The 18,137-nt window shown below is 31.6% G+C and overlaps 1 long non-coding RNA gene across 1 annotated transcript; it reads left to right on the forward strand.

Moving 5' to 3' along the window:
• Positions 1-2,212: 2,212 nt before the first annotated feature.
• On the forward strand, positions 2,213-13,587 carry LOC143046698 (uncharacterized). The gene is made up of 6 exons (XR_012969234.1): positions 2,213-2,349; positions 6,218-6,261; positions 8,336-8,647; positions 9,571-9,888; positions 10,965-11,231; positions 13,300-13,587. It is a non-coding gene; the product is annotated as an uncharacterized LOC143046698 (long non-coding RNA).
• The last annotated feature ends 4,550 nt before the right edge of the window (positions 13,588-18,137 follow it).

Raw genomic sequence — 18,137 nt, forward strand, 5'->3', positions numbered from 1 at the left:
TTTGCAATACATGAATTAATAAGATTAATACTATTTTCATCATTCATCCAAGTATCAGGAATATTTTTCACATTATAAACAATATGATTACTTCTATTATAATGACTATTTAAACTTTGCTTATTGGTATTTTCAAATACTGCACTTTCAAATTCCCAGCAAAAAACTGAATGATCCGGGATAAATTTTGGCTCTATTGATCCTGTGTTAAACTTTTATTTGCTAACTCACTTGCACGAATAACTTCAAATTTTTTAAAACTATTAATATTTTAAAATGGGGTGATACAAAAATCAACTACTGAAGATCCCCTTGTTGATACATATGTGTAGTCGTTACTAATATGATTACGACCATTCAAAACACAACAATTAACATTTGATAAAAATTCTCAAAACATTTCTCCATATCTATTTGCCTTAAAATCAATTACTCCACGTTCTGGCAAATTATCTACCCCTGGAATATAATCCTCCATATCTCCAATCCTGCTATTACCACAAATATAAAACGGACATCCATTCGGATTAGAGTATATTTGAGACATAAGTGTTGAACGTGCAGAAAATTCAGGCGGTAAATACACAACACTAACATAAAATTTATAACTATCGTTGTTTTTTTCTACAAATTTTATCCAGATTATCCCATCCGTTGGCTCGTCTTCAATATCAATGTTGAACGTAGTTAGTAATTCCTCTTTCACTAAAAGGCCAACCCCTCCTGAGCCCGTCTTTGCACGGGTATGGATTAGCTTGCAGTTATTACCATACCATTTATCATTATCAATGCAAATACTATGATTCACCAAATGTGTTTCTACTATCCCTATCATATGAAAATCTAAGTTTTTTAAACATGCATCAATTAAAATGTTTTTGTCACTATTTACATTCTTTGATAATCCATTTATGTTCCATAACCCGCTTCGGTATTACCATGTCCTACCACGAACAGGGGCGTACCATTGATCTTTTTGATTGTTATTAAAGTTTTGTGTTTTTCTCTTACTAACATTGCTTTTAGCTGTAGAACCATTCTGTCTATACCCTGACCCACGGGAGTAGTTTTGAGTGTAACTTTCATTGTAATTGTCTTTCCTATACCTGTCATTTGCATTATTTGTATTAACATTTACAGTTCCCCGCTTCTTAATGTGACCTGACACCAATACAAACTCCTCTTCCTTCCCTACTGCTTTCAAGAGGTTATAATTGTTCCGATCTATCAACCTTTTTTCGTAGGGTATGTGGGTTTCAATCTATACGGATCAGTATTTGACTGCTTCTCTTAACACCCTTTTTACTTTCATTACAGATTGTTTACTGTTCAAGTCTCAAGTCATACATGTACATACCGGTGAATAGAGATTAACATGATTTATGAGCGCGATTTTAAAGAAATAACTGTAATGAAGTTCTCAATGCACAATAACCTAAACAAGTTAAATATTGATGTACATGTACATGGGCTTGCTAAACTGACAGAGTTTGCTGATTATAAAAAAATTGTAAAGTCCAACTAAAATACAGTGTTTTTTAATAGATGTAATGTATTTGAAAACCTGTCCAAGATGCAAGGAAAACAATGTATTTGTGCGCCTGTCCGAAGTCAGGAGCCTGCTATTTAGTGGTTGTCGTATGTTGATGTGTTACATATTTGTTTTCGTTCATTTTTTTGTACATAAATTATCCCGCTAGTTTTCTCGTTTGAATTGTCTAACAATTGTCATTTCAGGGCCTTCCAGTCGCTGATTTTTATTAATATTATCAGCATACAGTACAGTAATTGCAATGTAACCGCTCGATCAAACACATAAGCGGTATACAAGGTTATTTTTAATGTATATTCTACGTGTATCGCTTCATTAAATCTGTCGATTTTTATTTGTATTGTAGGATGGTCGATTATAGACTGAATAATTAAAATAAAAATACTTTAAATTTAAGAAGTAATCACCTCATATTTGAAACTTATCCGAAACAACTGAACGGGATTACGGTAATATGAGACTTTGAACCTTTATATCATACAAATAATCTTAAATTCTAATATTCTTCCTTTGCTATTTAAAAAAAAAATGTACACTTGTATAACATTTCTTTGTCCGACAATAAAGGAAATCCAAGTTTTCTATTAATACACCTTTTTAGCAGAAATATTGTTGTGTTAGTGGAGCACGTTTCCTTATCAGACCAAGTACAATTTACATGTGTAGGATGGATGAATTAGATATTTTATTTATACACAGTAAAACAAAGTGTTATAACTGGATCGATATTTTAATTTCATCTATGTATATTAGTACTAGAAGATAGAAATATTTATGCAGTAAAAGATTTCATAAAAGTAAGTTTTATGTTTTTTCTTTGTTTTCCTCTAGTTATATTAGATTGTTTTTTGTAACAAATCTAAAATTGACTCTTACCTGGCTAATTATACAAAATTAAACTTAATTTTGTATTTTGAACTCAATATTTTATGTTTGATTTTTGCATTAAATGTTTTGAAACATTATTGATTACTACTTGATATTACTTCCTCAGTCATTGAGGTAGGGTTAAGTGATTCCGTTGTTAAAGTAATTTCAGTACACATATACGTCGGATAAAAGTTTATAAAAACAAAAAGTATTGTCAACATACCATTCACTTTTATAAAATTAAAACCATATAAAACATTCATTTTTAAATACATATATCTGCATTTACCATTAGTATTTAAATGCTTTACAGCTAATCGTTTCATTATTATAATTACGAGATGGGTAATAGCTGTCAAAACAGTCATCGATCCGCTTTTAATCATTTAATGATTAACGAAAAAGATTGTAATTGATATTATTTCACTCCTGACATGCCACAGATTAAAAGTAAATCACAACAGACTGACTAATTTCAATAAGTTGACCTAATTATCTCATTTTATCATACATTATCCACAGGTAGTAACCTCGCCATATCAAGGAGCGTTAATTACACTGATTTTGTCAGTATGTAAACATTGGAATATTTTGTAAAAGGAACTTCTGACCCCAAATTGTAAAGTACCAAAGCAAATTAAATGATTCATTTCAAATAAATTAAGGACGGTGAAATGATAATGATTTGTACATGACCAACCCTTTGAGTCGCATAATTATATGCGAGGTAACAAGACAGGGTGCACGATACACAGACGCACTTGTCTTTGTTCGATTAAACCAACACATTCTCTTACTTGTGAATGTATCATACTTGGTGGAGAAGCCGAAGTCTTAAAACCATTCGATCTGGGGTTCAACAAAATAATTGACCCAGCCAGTCAATTCCATATTGAATTAAAAAAAAAAATGTTGATACAATGTATATTGCATTATTCTAGTGACACTTGTTTTGTTTTTATAAAAAAATAAAGAGGCTCGGACTTTAAAATTGATAATTTAACTATCTCGATTGGATAAATCCGATAATCCACTGGTATCAATGTAAGAATCTATATTTAAGAGACGAAAGGTAAAAGGACATCAATCTGATAACTACAAATACAAGCATGTCAAATATTAAAAAGTTTCATTTGCAAAGTGCATCGAAACACAAAGTCATGGTCAAAACCATAAGAGACAACTCAAGTCAAATGATCGTATGATAGGTAAAGAGACGTGTATATACGTTTCTATGACAGTGACGTTTTGGCGTGAGTTTTAATAATCACGTGATATATAATAATCCTGATTTCTTTAGTTTATCATCATCTTAAAAATACATGAAAGTGATGAAATTGATTATGAATGGGTTTAATAGTATAGGAATATTAAAATTTCAGTGACTCATTTTACAAAATAAATAGGTTAGCAATAACCAGTCCCGTGCATATGCGTACGTCGAGTTAGGTACGTATGTCATTTGATTTGAAATCTCTAATAATATCCTATTGTATAACGTGTGTAAACTTTTTAGTTCAACAGCCACAACTAAAATATATTGTAAATTACATAATTGCAACGTGTTTATATACCTTATTTCGTACAAGTGAACATTATTAGTCAGAACAAACTCATCTTCAAAATACTTTGTAAAAGAACATCCAGGTAGCACAAAACATTTGAAATTTAACTGCTCCCAAAGACCAACGAACTTGATACGGTGCAATTTTGGAAACCAGTAACTTGAAGTTTTATTTACCGACATGCTGTAAACAAAGACAAATAAAACCTAAAAATAAAGAAAAGCCTTAACATGCATTAAAACTCGTAAGATATGACATAAGTTCACATTTATAAAGCATTGTTATGGTTCTGGAAATGTCTTAGTTAATTCTATATATATCAAGAATTAATACAAGTGTAAGCTAGCACAATGCAAAAAGGGAGTGGGGTGATGAATAAGTCTGCCTATATATTATGATGTTTATGTCCAGTGAACATTACGAATCATACAAAAAGGGTTAAACTCAAGGGTAATTTATATGATTTTAAAATTCATAAATGTAATCACTTGTAACAGTGATGATGTTTGAAATGTTCTGAGTTACAAGTCCGCTCTGTATTGGCTTTAGCAGACTGAGCTATTTATGCAGTTCTTATTTAGCTCAATTTCTGTCTACATATCTACTAGTCTAGGGAATCACAAACACGCAATGGTTATTAAAGCGTTTGCTATTCGATAAAATGAGTGTTGTTGCCTCGAATATATATTGTTTATGTAACTTGTATAGTTGTGTTGAGCCCTAAAATCATTCCCAAGGCCAGATAAATATTTATGTGCCGGTCCCAAGACAGAAATTTGATTCAGTAGTTGTCGATTCAATTGCTTTATAAATTATGCAATTAGTTTCATTGTTTGAATTGTATTGCATTATACGCCTGTTTACCAGACGTATCAGGATATACAATTGTACGTCTGTCCGTTCATCTGACCATCGTCAACTTGTCGGACATTTACTCAAAAATGCTTTTACTTATTTGAAGAAAACTTTGGTTGATTTTTTGTATCGTTTATATCTGTTGCCATGAGCTCCCTAATTTTTAAATTTTACTTTTCCGAGTTCTGGGGTTTTATTCATCAACAAGGGGATATTTTCCAGTTTTCGGACAATAACTCAAACACGCTTTCAATAGTTCTCATGAAAACTGTGATGAACATTTCATTTTGCAAATATTTTTTTTATGTTTGAAGAATGTTATAAACAATAAAATTTTGAATGGAAATGGGGAGTGTGTCAAAAAGACAACTACCCAAACAACAGACAACCACAGAAAGTTACCAATAGGTCTGCAATGCAGCGAGAAAATCCTGCACCGGAGGCGTCCTTCAACTGGCCTCTAAACAAATATATACACTAGTTCAGTAATAATGAACGCTATACTAAAATTCAAATTATCCACAAGAAACTAAAATTATAAATAATACAAGACTAACAAATGCCAGAGGTGTTTAACTTAGGACAGGTGCAAAAATGCGGCGGGGTTAAACATATTTAAGGCATCTATAAAGCATTTTATAAACACTGTCAACAATAATCAGAAACGTTTTAATAATGTTTAAAAAATATCCTGGACATGTTTTTAAAATATTTTTTAAAATATTTTTAGAGCCATACATTTAAACGTGATTTTGATATTTTCTACGATATTTTTACAACATTTTTCAAAAATGTTTTTAAAACTTAAACAAAATATTTTTGTGTTATTTTGACGGATTAAAAGGGGTTAAAAGGTATCGGATACCCTTACAAATCAATGTAGTCGCTTGTCACCTTAAGGTTAAATCTAACAAAGACTTGTTTTGTCACAAGAAATGTGACATTTGTCAACTACATGTCAAACACTTTTTCTTTACTCGTATACACTAATTCTAAAGTGGCGGATCCAGAATTTTTCATAAGTGGGGGCCAACTGACTGACGTAAGAGGAGGCCCGCTCCAGTCACGTTTCAGTAATTACCTATATAAGCAACCAAATGTTTTCCCAAAAGGGGAGGCCCGTGCCCCTGCCGCCCTAAATCCGCCTCTGTTCTACATATGTCTTTCAAAATGATAAAATTTATTGTTCATTGAATACAAATTATAAAATATATTCTATTCCTTTAAACTTGTCTATCATTCTTAGAAACTAGAAACGTTTTTAAACTTATAAGCTATCTATTTTGTTCTGGCATATTTGTAAAATCTTATCTCATAAGTTTTAATACTGCAAGATTGCAACTGAATATATCAATATATCAATTTTTGTTCACAGAATGGTATAATAGCTGAAAGCAACCATGGGGAGTGATGTGTCAAGTAAGTATTTGACGTTTAAAACTATCTTCATTATGCATGTGGTGTATGAGTAAACACAAACTTTTAAATTTAAAGGTTTTTGCATATATTTTTAAATTCTGACTTAGTGTATTCATGTATTATATCATTTTAAAGTAAACAACAAAATAACTTACGGCCGGCTGTGCATATTCAAATAAGGAGGAAGGAGGAAAGCAAACATTAGGGATTTGCGAAGCATTTTGTACCTTTTGCTTATTTGTATTGCGATTTATATTGCTATTTATTTGAAATATTGAATATGTGCCGTTGGACCTTCTTGTCAAAATTATTTTTTCAAAACATTATGTACGTCAGCTCTTTGGTTTTTTTTGTCTGTTTGACACATTACCCGTTTCCATTAAATGATTTCATTTAATGACAGATAGGACGCAATCGCCAGAGGCCTTGAATCTGTTGGTCAGACACGGAATACATATATATGTGGATTCCTTCTTGTACTCGTTGTTTTACGAAAAAACGGACAAAAACCAGGAACAAACAATGACTGTGTGAAGCTTACGCAAAATAGCTGAGATGTATGAAATAGTCGTCAGAACTATAGAAATGGCCGTTAATCTGAACTCAACTGATTTTTGTCATACCATAGTCGTTATCAAAATAAACATAAATTAGCAACACTATAGTAGAAATCAGAGCCAACTAAAACCACAAACTTGATAACTTAATTGTGTCACGTTTTTCCGAAGATTGCCGTTTAAATATTTTGAAATTATAAGAAACTATGGTATCAACTCCGTCGGACAAAGTTGGCTTTATATTGTTTTTATTTTTTAGGTATATTTTTGTTATAAAGCTCTTCAACTGTTTCTTTTTTATTCAACCCAGACTCTAAAATAGTCGGCTTTGAGCAGTCAGGATGATCATGATGAAGAAAAATCCATAAAAGCGCCTTGGACGCATGAAATTTATAACTCGTTATTTTCATATGTTGTACAAACATTGTAGACCACGAAAACGGTTTACCGTGAATGTACAACAAAATGAAATCATAATACAATTCTAAGTTTAAATGCTGTACATACGACAACTGTTCATTAGTTTGTACATAAATCAGGCTGTTAATTTTAACATTTAAATTGCTTTACAATTGACTTTCGGGGTCTTTTATAGATGAAAACTCGGTATGAGTTTTCCTCATTGTTGACGACCGTATAGGGATCTATTCTTGTTAATTTCTACCTCAATACAGTGAAGGTTATTTTTGGAGAGTTATGTCATTGGCAATCAGACCACCTCTACTATTTTTTTATCTACGAATTAAGTGCAATCCACCAACAACATGAACAAACGGCATACATTACTACTACATTGTTTGATTAATGTATTGCACATCAAGATATTTATATATTTTAGTTTCTTTGCATACTGTAAATTTAGAAATTATTACATGTATTACATGCATTTATTCATTTGTTATTACTGCAATTTTGAAGGAAAGGGCATAAATACTAGGTAAATTTATGCAATTTTAGGAAAGCATTCATACATACATTATGCATCAGATATCATAATATCAAACCCACACAAACTACGACTAAATAGGATTTAACACATCTAGTAAAACATCCCATCTAAAAACTGAAGACTTTACTTAAAAGATGTAAATTATATATAGATGCATACACTTGGAATAGATAGAAATCCTGTAATTAAAGTTCTGAACGCATTACACAGCTTGTTATCATATAAAAATGCTTATTCATTCCAAAGTATTGTCACGTTAACCGATTGTCTGTAGTTGGTTGGTCACACATTTGTTATGACAAGTTCAACTAACCATTTTTTGGGGAAAATGTTTGTACCAAGTCTTTTTGTCAGCTGTTGATACAGTCGAGAATTTGGCTTATTTGATTTCACGGACCTGCTCTTTACAGTTCAGGGATGTTGTTAAATTACCAAACATCTTTTTTTGCGGAAAACATATAATTAACATCTTTTCCTAGAAAAAAGGAAGACTAAGACTGTATTCAATGTCAATATTTTGAAAGAATAATGCTACACATGTAATATTTTGTTCATCTTCGCCATTCAGTTCAGCCTAAAAAGACAAGCTATACTGTTGTTCATAGAAAAGAAGTTACGCTGACATGTACCATTAAAGGTGATTCTGGAGACTTGATTCCGTCCATTACATGGGAAAGGCGAAAACAGGCGGATACATTAGTAACAGAAACAGAAAACCTAGGAATAGCAACAGAAGAATGGAATAAAAACAGTAAAATATTGACATGTTCTCTAACAATCAAGTTTGCCACTGCATCTGACGCTGGGTTTTACAACTGTATCTTGCGAAAAAAAACAGAACATTTAAAAAGTGCTGACATGAAGATAAATGTGGTTAGAAGTAAGATTTACATATTCATTTGTCATTGTATGGTTGATGTGAATACATCTGATCTAAAGTTTACAAATAAAAGTGTCGTAATGAAATAGCAACAATTTCGGAATAAGGCTCTTTTGGTACATTTAAATCTTACCTCTATTTTTTGGGCACATAAACTACACACACAAAAAAGTCAAACATATTTTATGTTAGTCTCTTGTAAGTTATCTACGAATAAGATTTCTTTGCATTTTAACTAGCTCTTAATCTTTACTAGAGTGAACTTACAAAAATGTATGAAAACGTCTGTACTGCATATGCTAATAATAATCATTTATGGCGTATTAATTATTCTTGATTTTTTTCAGATACATTTCGTACTTTTGATGTTCCTTTTAATTCATTTCAAATATTTTTTTTTCGCCCCTTTACCATAAACTGTTTAAATATATCTAAGACCAATTGGTAGCCTGTGGCTTCGATTTGCTCTTGGTCAGATTGTTGCTGTACAACTTAAAATGTGTATTATTATACTAAAGGGGAAGGTTACAATTGCTCCACATATCCAATTAATTTATGAATTTCAGTACGAATCAGAAATGTGATAATAAAAATGAATACATCTAAAACTGTAATTTGCATACTACTTTACAAAAAGCGTCTTTCTGTGTAATGTCAAAATTGGAGGGACTCATTTTTAAATTAAGCACCATGATTTAAATATTGATTTGAATGATGCCACGTTTAGAACAATATCTATCCTTCTGAAGCACCTGAAAACACCATCATTTTTTGACGGGGTTTGTATTTTTTGTATTCAGTTTGTAGTTTTTGTTTTGGTCATATTTTGTTGTTGCTAGGATGCTGTCATTTTGTCTTCCATTTGATATCTCGTTTGTATCTTCTGCCTCTTTTTACTAGTAGTATTTTTTTTTACGTTTTAGTAACTCCTGTGAAAACTAAATACGAAGTGAATTACCAGAAGGAGACAACACTTCAATGTACATTTGAAGATTTTCCAAGAATATTTCAGGGGGACGTAATATGGGAAAGGAAGGACAAAACATTAGCAGCCGATGCACAAACAGTCCACACCACAATTGAGAGTTTTTGTCAACGGGATTCCATTTTTAAGACGTGTTTGAAAATAATAAAAGCAGATGAAAATGATTCTGGCTTTTATAGTTGCAAAATACGACTCGACAAGTGCTATCAAGAAACTGAGCTTCGAAGCGATGACATAGAGTTATGTGTTTACGGACGTGAGTACATAGATTTATATATATATATTGCTGACAACTGTTTACAGCACTCACTTTTCAGGATTATAAAAATGGTGTATGAATGTAATTAAGGCAACTACAATATGTATCTATAAGAAACAGTTTCTTTCAGAGATTATACAATTTCGCAGAAGCAATACATGGTTTGAATGTTAGATTGCGTATTTTGAAAGTGTAATGATTTGGTTTCCATTAAAATGTGTTTCTTTTTACAACTTCTGCAAATTGAGACAAACGTGTATTAAACTTTCTTGGCGTGAACTTCGAATTACACTTGTGTCAGATCATCTTGTTTTCAAAACGATTGGGATAAACTCATGAATAATATATTGCAATGAAAATGATATTATATGATATTGTGGTGACTGCCAAAATACCTTTTTTTTTCCCAGTTTTCAACACAACAAATTTAAAAAAAGAGGTATGTGCAAAATATTAAAAAGAAATCAAAAGGTGACGAATGAGACGAATGAGACCTCTAAAACACAAGTTCAACTCCGCACACCAAACGAATGAAAAACAACTGTCATATTCCTAACTTGATACAGGCATGTTCCTATGTAGAAAATGGTAAATTAAACCTGTTCTAATAGGCAGCTGAACTTCTACCTTATATGACAAACATTCCGTTATATTGCTAACACACTAAACTACAAGTAAGGTTTTCCTCTCTTTCGTCGTAATAAGATTTTAAAACGAACAATATTTATAATAATTTTATAGTATATAATTAAAGAAGAATGAACTACTTTGTGTCATTGATTTTGAGATCAGATCTACAAGGTTTCGAAAAATAAGCTAATCAAATTTATCGTTCAATCTAAGTTATTTTATAGTGCTGATAAGCATGCGCAGATGATGTGATGCAAACAGAAATTTGCTCAATCTTTGTTTGTTATGCCCCACCTACGATAGTAGAGGGGCATTATGTTTTCTGGTCTGTGCACCCGTTCGTCCGTCCGTCTGTTCGTCCGTCTGTCCGGTTACAATAATAATGAATATCTTAAAATATTGATATCATGTTTTATATCGATTCTTTTAACTTTTGATTACAGTTATTGCCGATAAAGGTAAATATGATGTTAATTTGGGAAATACTATTGTTCTCAAATGTCGCTGGGTCGAAAGACCAATTGAAACCTCAGTGTATTGGCATAAAAACTGCGATGAAAGTGAGCTAGTTCCGCAAGACCAACATGATCCACGTATAGTTATTAGAAACAGTAAACTGGAGGATGCAGGCGCATATGCATGTCATGCCTACTACAATTTGAATGGATGCAGATCTGAATTTTCTGTCAACATTCGTTTGAATGTCCATGGTAAATTAAATTAAAACATAAATTAAATAAGAATACTTATTTTATTACATATTACTGTTTCACCGATTACATCAGGTTAGAGATGACCAAATCAAAACTCAAAACTTATTGGGTATTACAAATCAAAGTTTATTTCATCAACTAGGCAAACAAAATACAATAAAAAAGACAAAAACATTTTGATTTAGAATTACGCTCTGTGCTGATATCATGGCCTTTATGCCGTATCCGTAATAAACAACATACATTTTCTAATTTGCACTGTTGGTCCTCATCACTGTTGAATGCCTATCACTAGTTCAATTAATTCAGGTGAATATATGTCTCCTTTGTGATAATATAACATTACCGTTTTTGCATTCTGAGCTACATGTATGTACGTATACATATCTTATAAAACATATATTTTTTTTTTCATTATTATACCATTGATATAGTCAACAGTATTTTACCCAGGCTTATGTGACCACTTAAATTTTATAACTATTTTGGCATTCTAAATGACTTCATTGAAATATCTTTGCAAACGTTTTATTTGATGTCATGATGACGAACTTTTCTTCAAGAAATATGGATGTGCGTCAATTATATGTCTCAAAAAATCCCATAGTATAATTTTCTTTGACTGTATTATCACAATCGCTCAAAGTCAATTGAATTGTTTTAATTGTTTTCACTACATACTGCTCAATATATATGCTAGCTGTACAGTTTGAGGAAAATCAAAGTAAATTTGGAATATATATACAAAAAAGATTGATTGTGACTATCAAGGTTAAATCAACTGAACGGATACATGGGATAACAACTGTCATATTTCTGACTTGATACAGGCATTTTCGTTTGTAGAAAATGGTAGATTAAACCTGGTTTAATAGCTAGCTAAACCTTTAATCAGTATGACAGTCGATTTTAATTCCATTATATTGTCAACGATGTGTGGAAAAAACTCAGACATATTACAAGTCGGTAAACCAAAATTATTGTAAACAGCAGATACAAAAACACACCGTTTGATGCTCACTTATGAGTGAGTTCTTGTATTTCCGATTTAAAATGTTAGTGTATTACACACACATTAAAGGCATATAGAAAATCAATGTATTTTTGAATATCTGCTGTATTATAGAAAAAACACACTAAAAAAACTGAAAGAAAGGAAAATAACACGTTATGAATTTCAAGCGTCCTAAGCGCTTTTATTAACTAACCTACGCATACCTTAATTCATCATGAACGTCCAAAGCCGATACTTCGAAAGCCAAGAATATATATGAATAGAAGGATTTGAATACCTAAGCATGCTATATTAATATTTTTGTTTTGAGCAAATCCATTTATGGTCATTTTCCCTGAGCTTACTGAAACTTTATTATTTTTAAGGTGGTATATTATACTACAGGGAGCTAACTCTATAAAAATCAAGAGAACGTTTTAATCTCATTTTAATGGTATTGATATATCAAGCTTCTCAATAATCAAAATGAGTGTTAGTAAAGCTGCTACATATACAATGAAATATTTCTGATAAAGCGGGTTAAGTTTTTTTGAAATTTTTATCTTTTTGTCAAAGGGTTAAAAAAGTTAACATTTTGTCAAATTTTTCTGAAAACTAAACGACCCATTTTAAATTTAGTCAATGTGTTTAGTACCAGCTAAAATATTATCAAATAAGAAAATTATCAACTAGAATTGTTTCAAAGCAAACGGACTGAAAATTTTACAGTCTTTTATTTGGAATTATTTTAAGAAAAATATGAACAGTGTCTTATTCTGAGTATCGGAAATGATAACACTAACACTATATACAGCTCTTTTTGAATTATCGATTGGTTTCATATACGATTTGTTTGACCATGTTACAATGTACTATTTAATTATATATATATATAAGTTAACGACTATTGTAATGAAAGTACAGAACTATAATTATTATTAACATGTATAAATTTTTAACCTGGAAATGTCATATGCACAAATGATAAATTAATACTCATTTGTTACGGTATCAATCCTTACATTTTTAGTTTTTATCAAGTATAAGAAACATATAGTGTGTATATTGCAGCGTTAAGAATGACATCTTTGGAGTATACAGTGAGCTATGGTCGTAATATTACCCTACAGTGTGATCTAATTGGAAATCCTAATACAAAATCAGTGTATTGGCAGAGAACAAAACAAGACAACTCAATGGAAGATATTCATATTGACGGCTTAAAATATGAGGGATCGAATGACAGTAACCCGTCACTTGTTATAATAAATGCAAAGGAGAATGATACTGGTTCCTATTTTTGTACTGCAACGCTTGGTGAGAATGAAGAGCTCAGGGGAGAAACCGTATCGGTTCGTGTACAAGGTACAAGTGTGTCAATACATTTGAAAAACAAATCTTTTTCTTCAGGGAAGTAAACAATTATTGCAGGTCACCATTAGGTATTGTATCTTGATTGAAGTCAACTGGCGTGTTTCGGGCTTTTGATTCTAAAATTCACATAAACATCTTTTATACAGATTTGGGGTTTAGCTTGCATAAATGAACAGTTGTTGGCATGACACGGGTTATGTTCTACACGTACATGTTATGATGGTATGATACTAAACCCCTTACGGGGAGGATTGTGCCTGGTATTCATATGATGAAGACATAATTTTTCAAGCGTCACTGATGAGTCTTATATAGACGAAACGCGCGTCTGGCGTACTAAATTATAATCCTGGTAACTTTGATAACTACTAATTGAAGTCTGGAGCTGGCATGTCAGTTAACTGATAGTCGTCTGATGTTATTTATGTATTATTGTTATTTTGTTTATTTTTTTTGGTTACATCTTCTGACATCAGACTCGGACTGAATTTAATTGTGCGTATTGTTATTCGTTTACTTTTCTGCATTGGCTAGAGGTATAGAGGGAGGGTTGAAATCTCACAAACATGTTTAACCCCGCCGCATTTTTGCGTCTGTCCCAAGTCAGGAGCCTCTGGCCTTTGTTAGTCTTGTATTATTTTAACTTTTAGTTTCTTGTGTACAATTTGGAGTTTAGTAGTTTATTTAGGGTTAACACACAGTATTTTTCGTATTGTGCCTTTACCAAGTCACAGATACGGAAGGTGTCTTTCACTTGTTCCATTGATTCATAACGTTCGATTTTTTCAATTTTAATGGACTTTCCTTTTTTACTTTGCCTTGAAATTAAGTATTTTAAATTTGCAATACTTTTTTTGTTATTAAGGTAGATTGATGGTATACCGCCATCTTGGATTGTACAATCACAGTACAAAATCGGTCTAGTTATTTGCCTAAAACTGCAAATTTAGAGACAGATTTGCAATTCAATAGTTAGACTGATTTTTCTGTTTGAGGTCAAGCTGTGTTGTACAAGCATCTATAAAATATTTTGGGATGCTATGAAGAACAAAGACGCTAAATTCATTCAAGTGTGGACATCACAATATAGCATCTAATTACATACTAATTTATTATAATTTGTGCATCAAAAACCGCATCAGTGAAATCAGTTCAACGGCCGGACAAAAACACAATTTATCTCTAAAAGTAAGTTAATTTCACATTAAAATTTTTGTTTAACATGTTTAAGAAGCCAAAACTTTAATCCAACATTGTGTAGTTTAAGCTTCAAAGATATTTTCTGTAATGCATCAAATTCTGAATCCGATCCGAAGTTTTTGCAAATGTTTCACACATATTTTGTGCTAATTATACCATGATTTTGCTTACCAAGCGTTAAAATACGTCATATTCAAAAGTTATTTAGATTAAGTAAGATCGTTTTTAGTCGTGTTATGATTTTAATCAATCGGATGCAAAAATTTCGCGACCCTGGTTTTGTATTGATCTGAATGAATATAATCGGCGAATTTTTGGAAACGGCTCTGTGTGATTCTGAAAAGTTATTTCATGAAATAAGGATACAACATTACAAGTAATAAAGGTTATTATTTTTTGATAGCATTTTTTAACATTTGATTGTAAATATAAAATGATGAGTGATGTATCTCAAAACCTGTTTTAGGACCTTTCTAATAAATGCGATTCGATATGTAATAGTAAAAGTTCAATGATAAGTTAATATTGATTAAAAGACCTCCGAACAAAAAGGGATGTTCAGTCCCCGAGCCCGAAGGGCGAGGGGATTTGAACAGCCCTTTTTGTGAGGAGGTCTTTTAATGTCAATATTTACTTAATCATTGAACTGTTACTGACTTACAAACCGTCAAAAATATAAGAAAAGTACATAAAAAGCACTTGCAGAAACCTTATTCCCCTTAACTGGACGAGTCTAAATATGTTCAACTTAAATGATAGTTAAACAGTACTCAGACTGATATATACAATTAACAGTTACCAAATTGAAATGAAAACGGACCGATTTAATGGCATACCATCATATACTAATTATTTCTTATTAAAAAAAATTAGCAAATAACACTAAATGATAGTTTTACAAAATTAAGGGGTAAATTTATAATTTCTATCCAACTTTTCAAAACAACGATTTCTTATTTAATAAATTAGGCATGAACACCCCATACAGACCTCATTTATAACTGACCAATGATTATTATGCCCAACAACTTCATGCTATATATACTTGATGTTTTTGATCTGTAAGTAATCGTGAAATAGATTCGTAAAGATCTGATCTTAGAAAACAGTAAGTAACTCTTCCAACAATTAGTTTTTTAAACAGCTTGATTTAGAACTTCTAATCGGACAGACGTAGATGTATAAGATCCTTCACAATATTCATCTGGTAAATGTTCCTTTTGTATCTGATTTGGTTATTTTCCTACATTACGTTACATGCGAATGCAAAATAAGTTTTGTCTATTCAGTCCAATTAATAAAAAGATCTTGCTTTATTTGTGTTTTTTAAAATAAAAAACTATGCATGTAAACTTCAATGAATAAAACCGTATTAAACTAGGTTTCACTGGCCCGATCAAAACTTGTGAGGTGAGATATATTCGCAAGGTTAATGCATTATATGAAAACAAACTCTTTAATTTAGTCGTCTGTTATTCCCTTTTCATGTCTAAATAAAGCAAAAACACTTAAAAAAAACTTTTATCTTTCTTAGTTTTATCCTTGCCTGGCAAAAACGTTCATATGTTATAAATCGTATTAAAATAGTAGATAAGAACCATAGTAAAAAAAATATTTAAAACTTTTTAAATAAGCAGTCAGTTATGTGATAAACCGAAGAGTCCCCCCAAACCCCCCCTTTCTCCTATTTAAATGGGAATTGTAAATAAATTAAAGCATTTTACAAGATCTTGTCTTCGTGTGCTATGTACTAGTATAGAGAAATCAATTAAGTTGATTGATTGTTGTTTGCTTTATGTCCAGTAGCAAATATTTCATGCATGTTTATGACTATAACACATAAATTTATATACAATAGATAGGTCGTACAATAGGAGGTCGACAGTGAGGTTGGACGTGTAGTGTAACTTTCAAATACCACTGGAAAATGAGGGTACATGTATATTGAATAAGGACAGAAATTAATACTTGAAAAAGCTGGCAATATTCGGACCAATCGAATTAAGGTGCAAGAGTTTTTTATTTGCCGAGAGCGTTGATCCATAAAATCCACCCTGAAGTCGATCATCCATGTTTCCGTGTAGTTTAAAATATCATTTCACGCATCCAATTTAGGTTCGATACTTTTAGCTAGCTTTAGTAACTGTGATAATTCTGTGAAACTAAATGTGTACTAGTATTGTACTTTAGTTTTTTGTATGACATTCTGTACTACCGATCCCTCCCGCTCTCTTGGTTTGTCTCGTGTGGGGGCGTTCGGCTCGAGAGCGGGAGGTCATTTGTTCGAATCCCGAACGGCTCAAACAAAGACATTTATTAAATTGGTATTATATTTTAACGCTAAACACATGGACTAAGAGCACAGGCTGGCTGGCTCAGAGTCGGAAATGTGTCCGGGTCTGGTGACTTTTCTTCCTGCGAACTAATATCTTGTGAACTTACACAATAAAAAAAAACCGATTCAGCTTGTCAGTCTAGTAAAAAAACGGGGTTAATACTCTTATTATATTTACATGTAATCGTCCTGAATATTAATTTTATTTGCCGCTGGTCGTCATCCATTATCATTATATATTGTATAAAAATAAAAAAATAAACCAATATTGATTTTCAATATTTTTATTTATCAGTGTCTTTGGGTTGCTGTCGCAATAATGTATACCTTTATCTCCTTTTATTCAAAACCAAATGATTTGCTTGGGTATAGAAATATTGACATCTCTGGACCTCCCCCGTCCCACAGTATACCCTTGCTAAATTGGTGCCTTCGTTTGGCTTTTTGGTTATATAAATACGCAGCTGTGTCCGATTAAAATATGATAGGAATGTACATGTATATCCTGGTGCAGTGAGAATTTCACGCCATCTTTACCTTAAAAAAACATTATTGGGGAAGACGATCTACGCACGAGTTGAATGATTGAAATATGAAAACAACAAGAAAGGTCAGCTAAATCTTTTCATATAAGTCGCATGGCTGATTTAAAAAAACATTTTTGGTGACTTTTGCTAGAACAATAGTAGATGAAAAAAAAAATTATAACAAAACCGATCAGCAAGACACTTTAAAAAAATTAAACGCCCAAAAAAAGTTTTTTTTTCCACGATAGACGAATGTCATAAACAAAACGTCATGAATTTACAATCAATAACGGCTACTATAAGTAAATGAGATATGGACTTTTTTAGAAATAAATTCGTATTGAAGCCAACATCTCCCGGTTCGGGACAGGTTATTATTTCCACAAATACCGCCTGATTATTGACCAAAAGCACTTTGAATCAAACAAATTTTTAAATTGTTGTTGTCTTTAATGTCGATTATTTACTTTTAT

This window comes from Mytilus galloprovincialis, chromosome 9 (genome assembly GCF_965363235.1).
Source record: "Mytilus galloprovincialis chromosome 9, xbMytGall1.hap1.1, whole genome shotgun sequence".
NCBI lineage: Eukaryota > Metazoa > Mollusca > Bivalvia > Mytilida > Mytilidae > Mytilus > Mytilus galloprovincialis.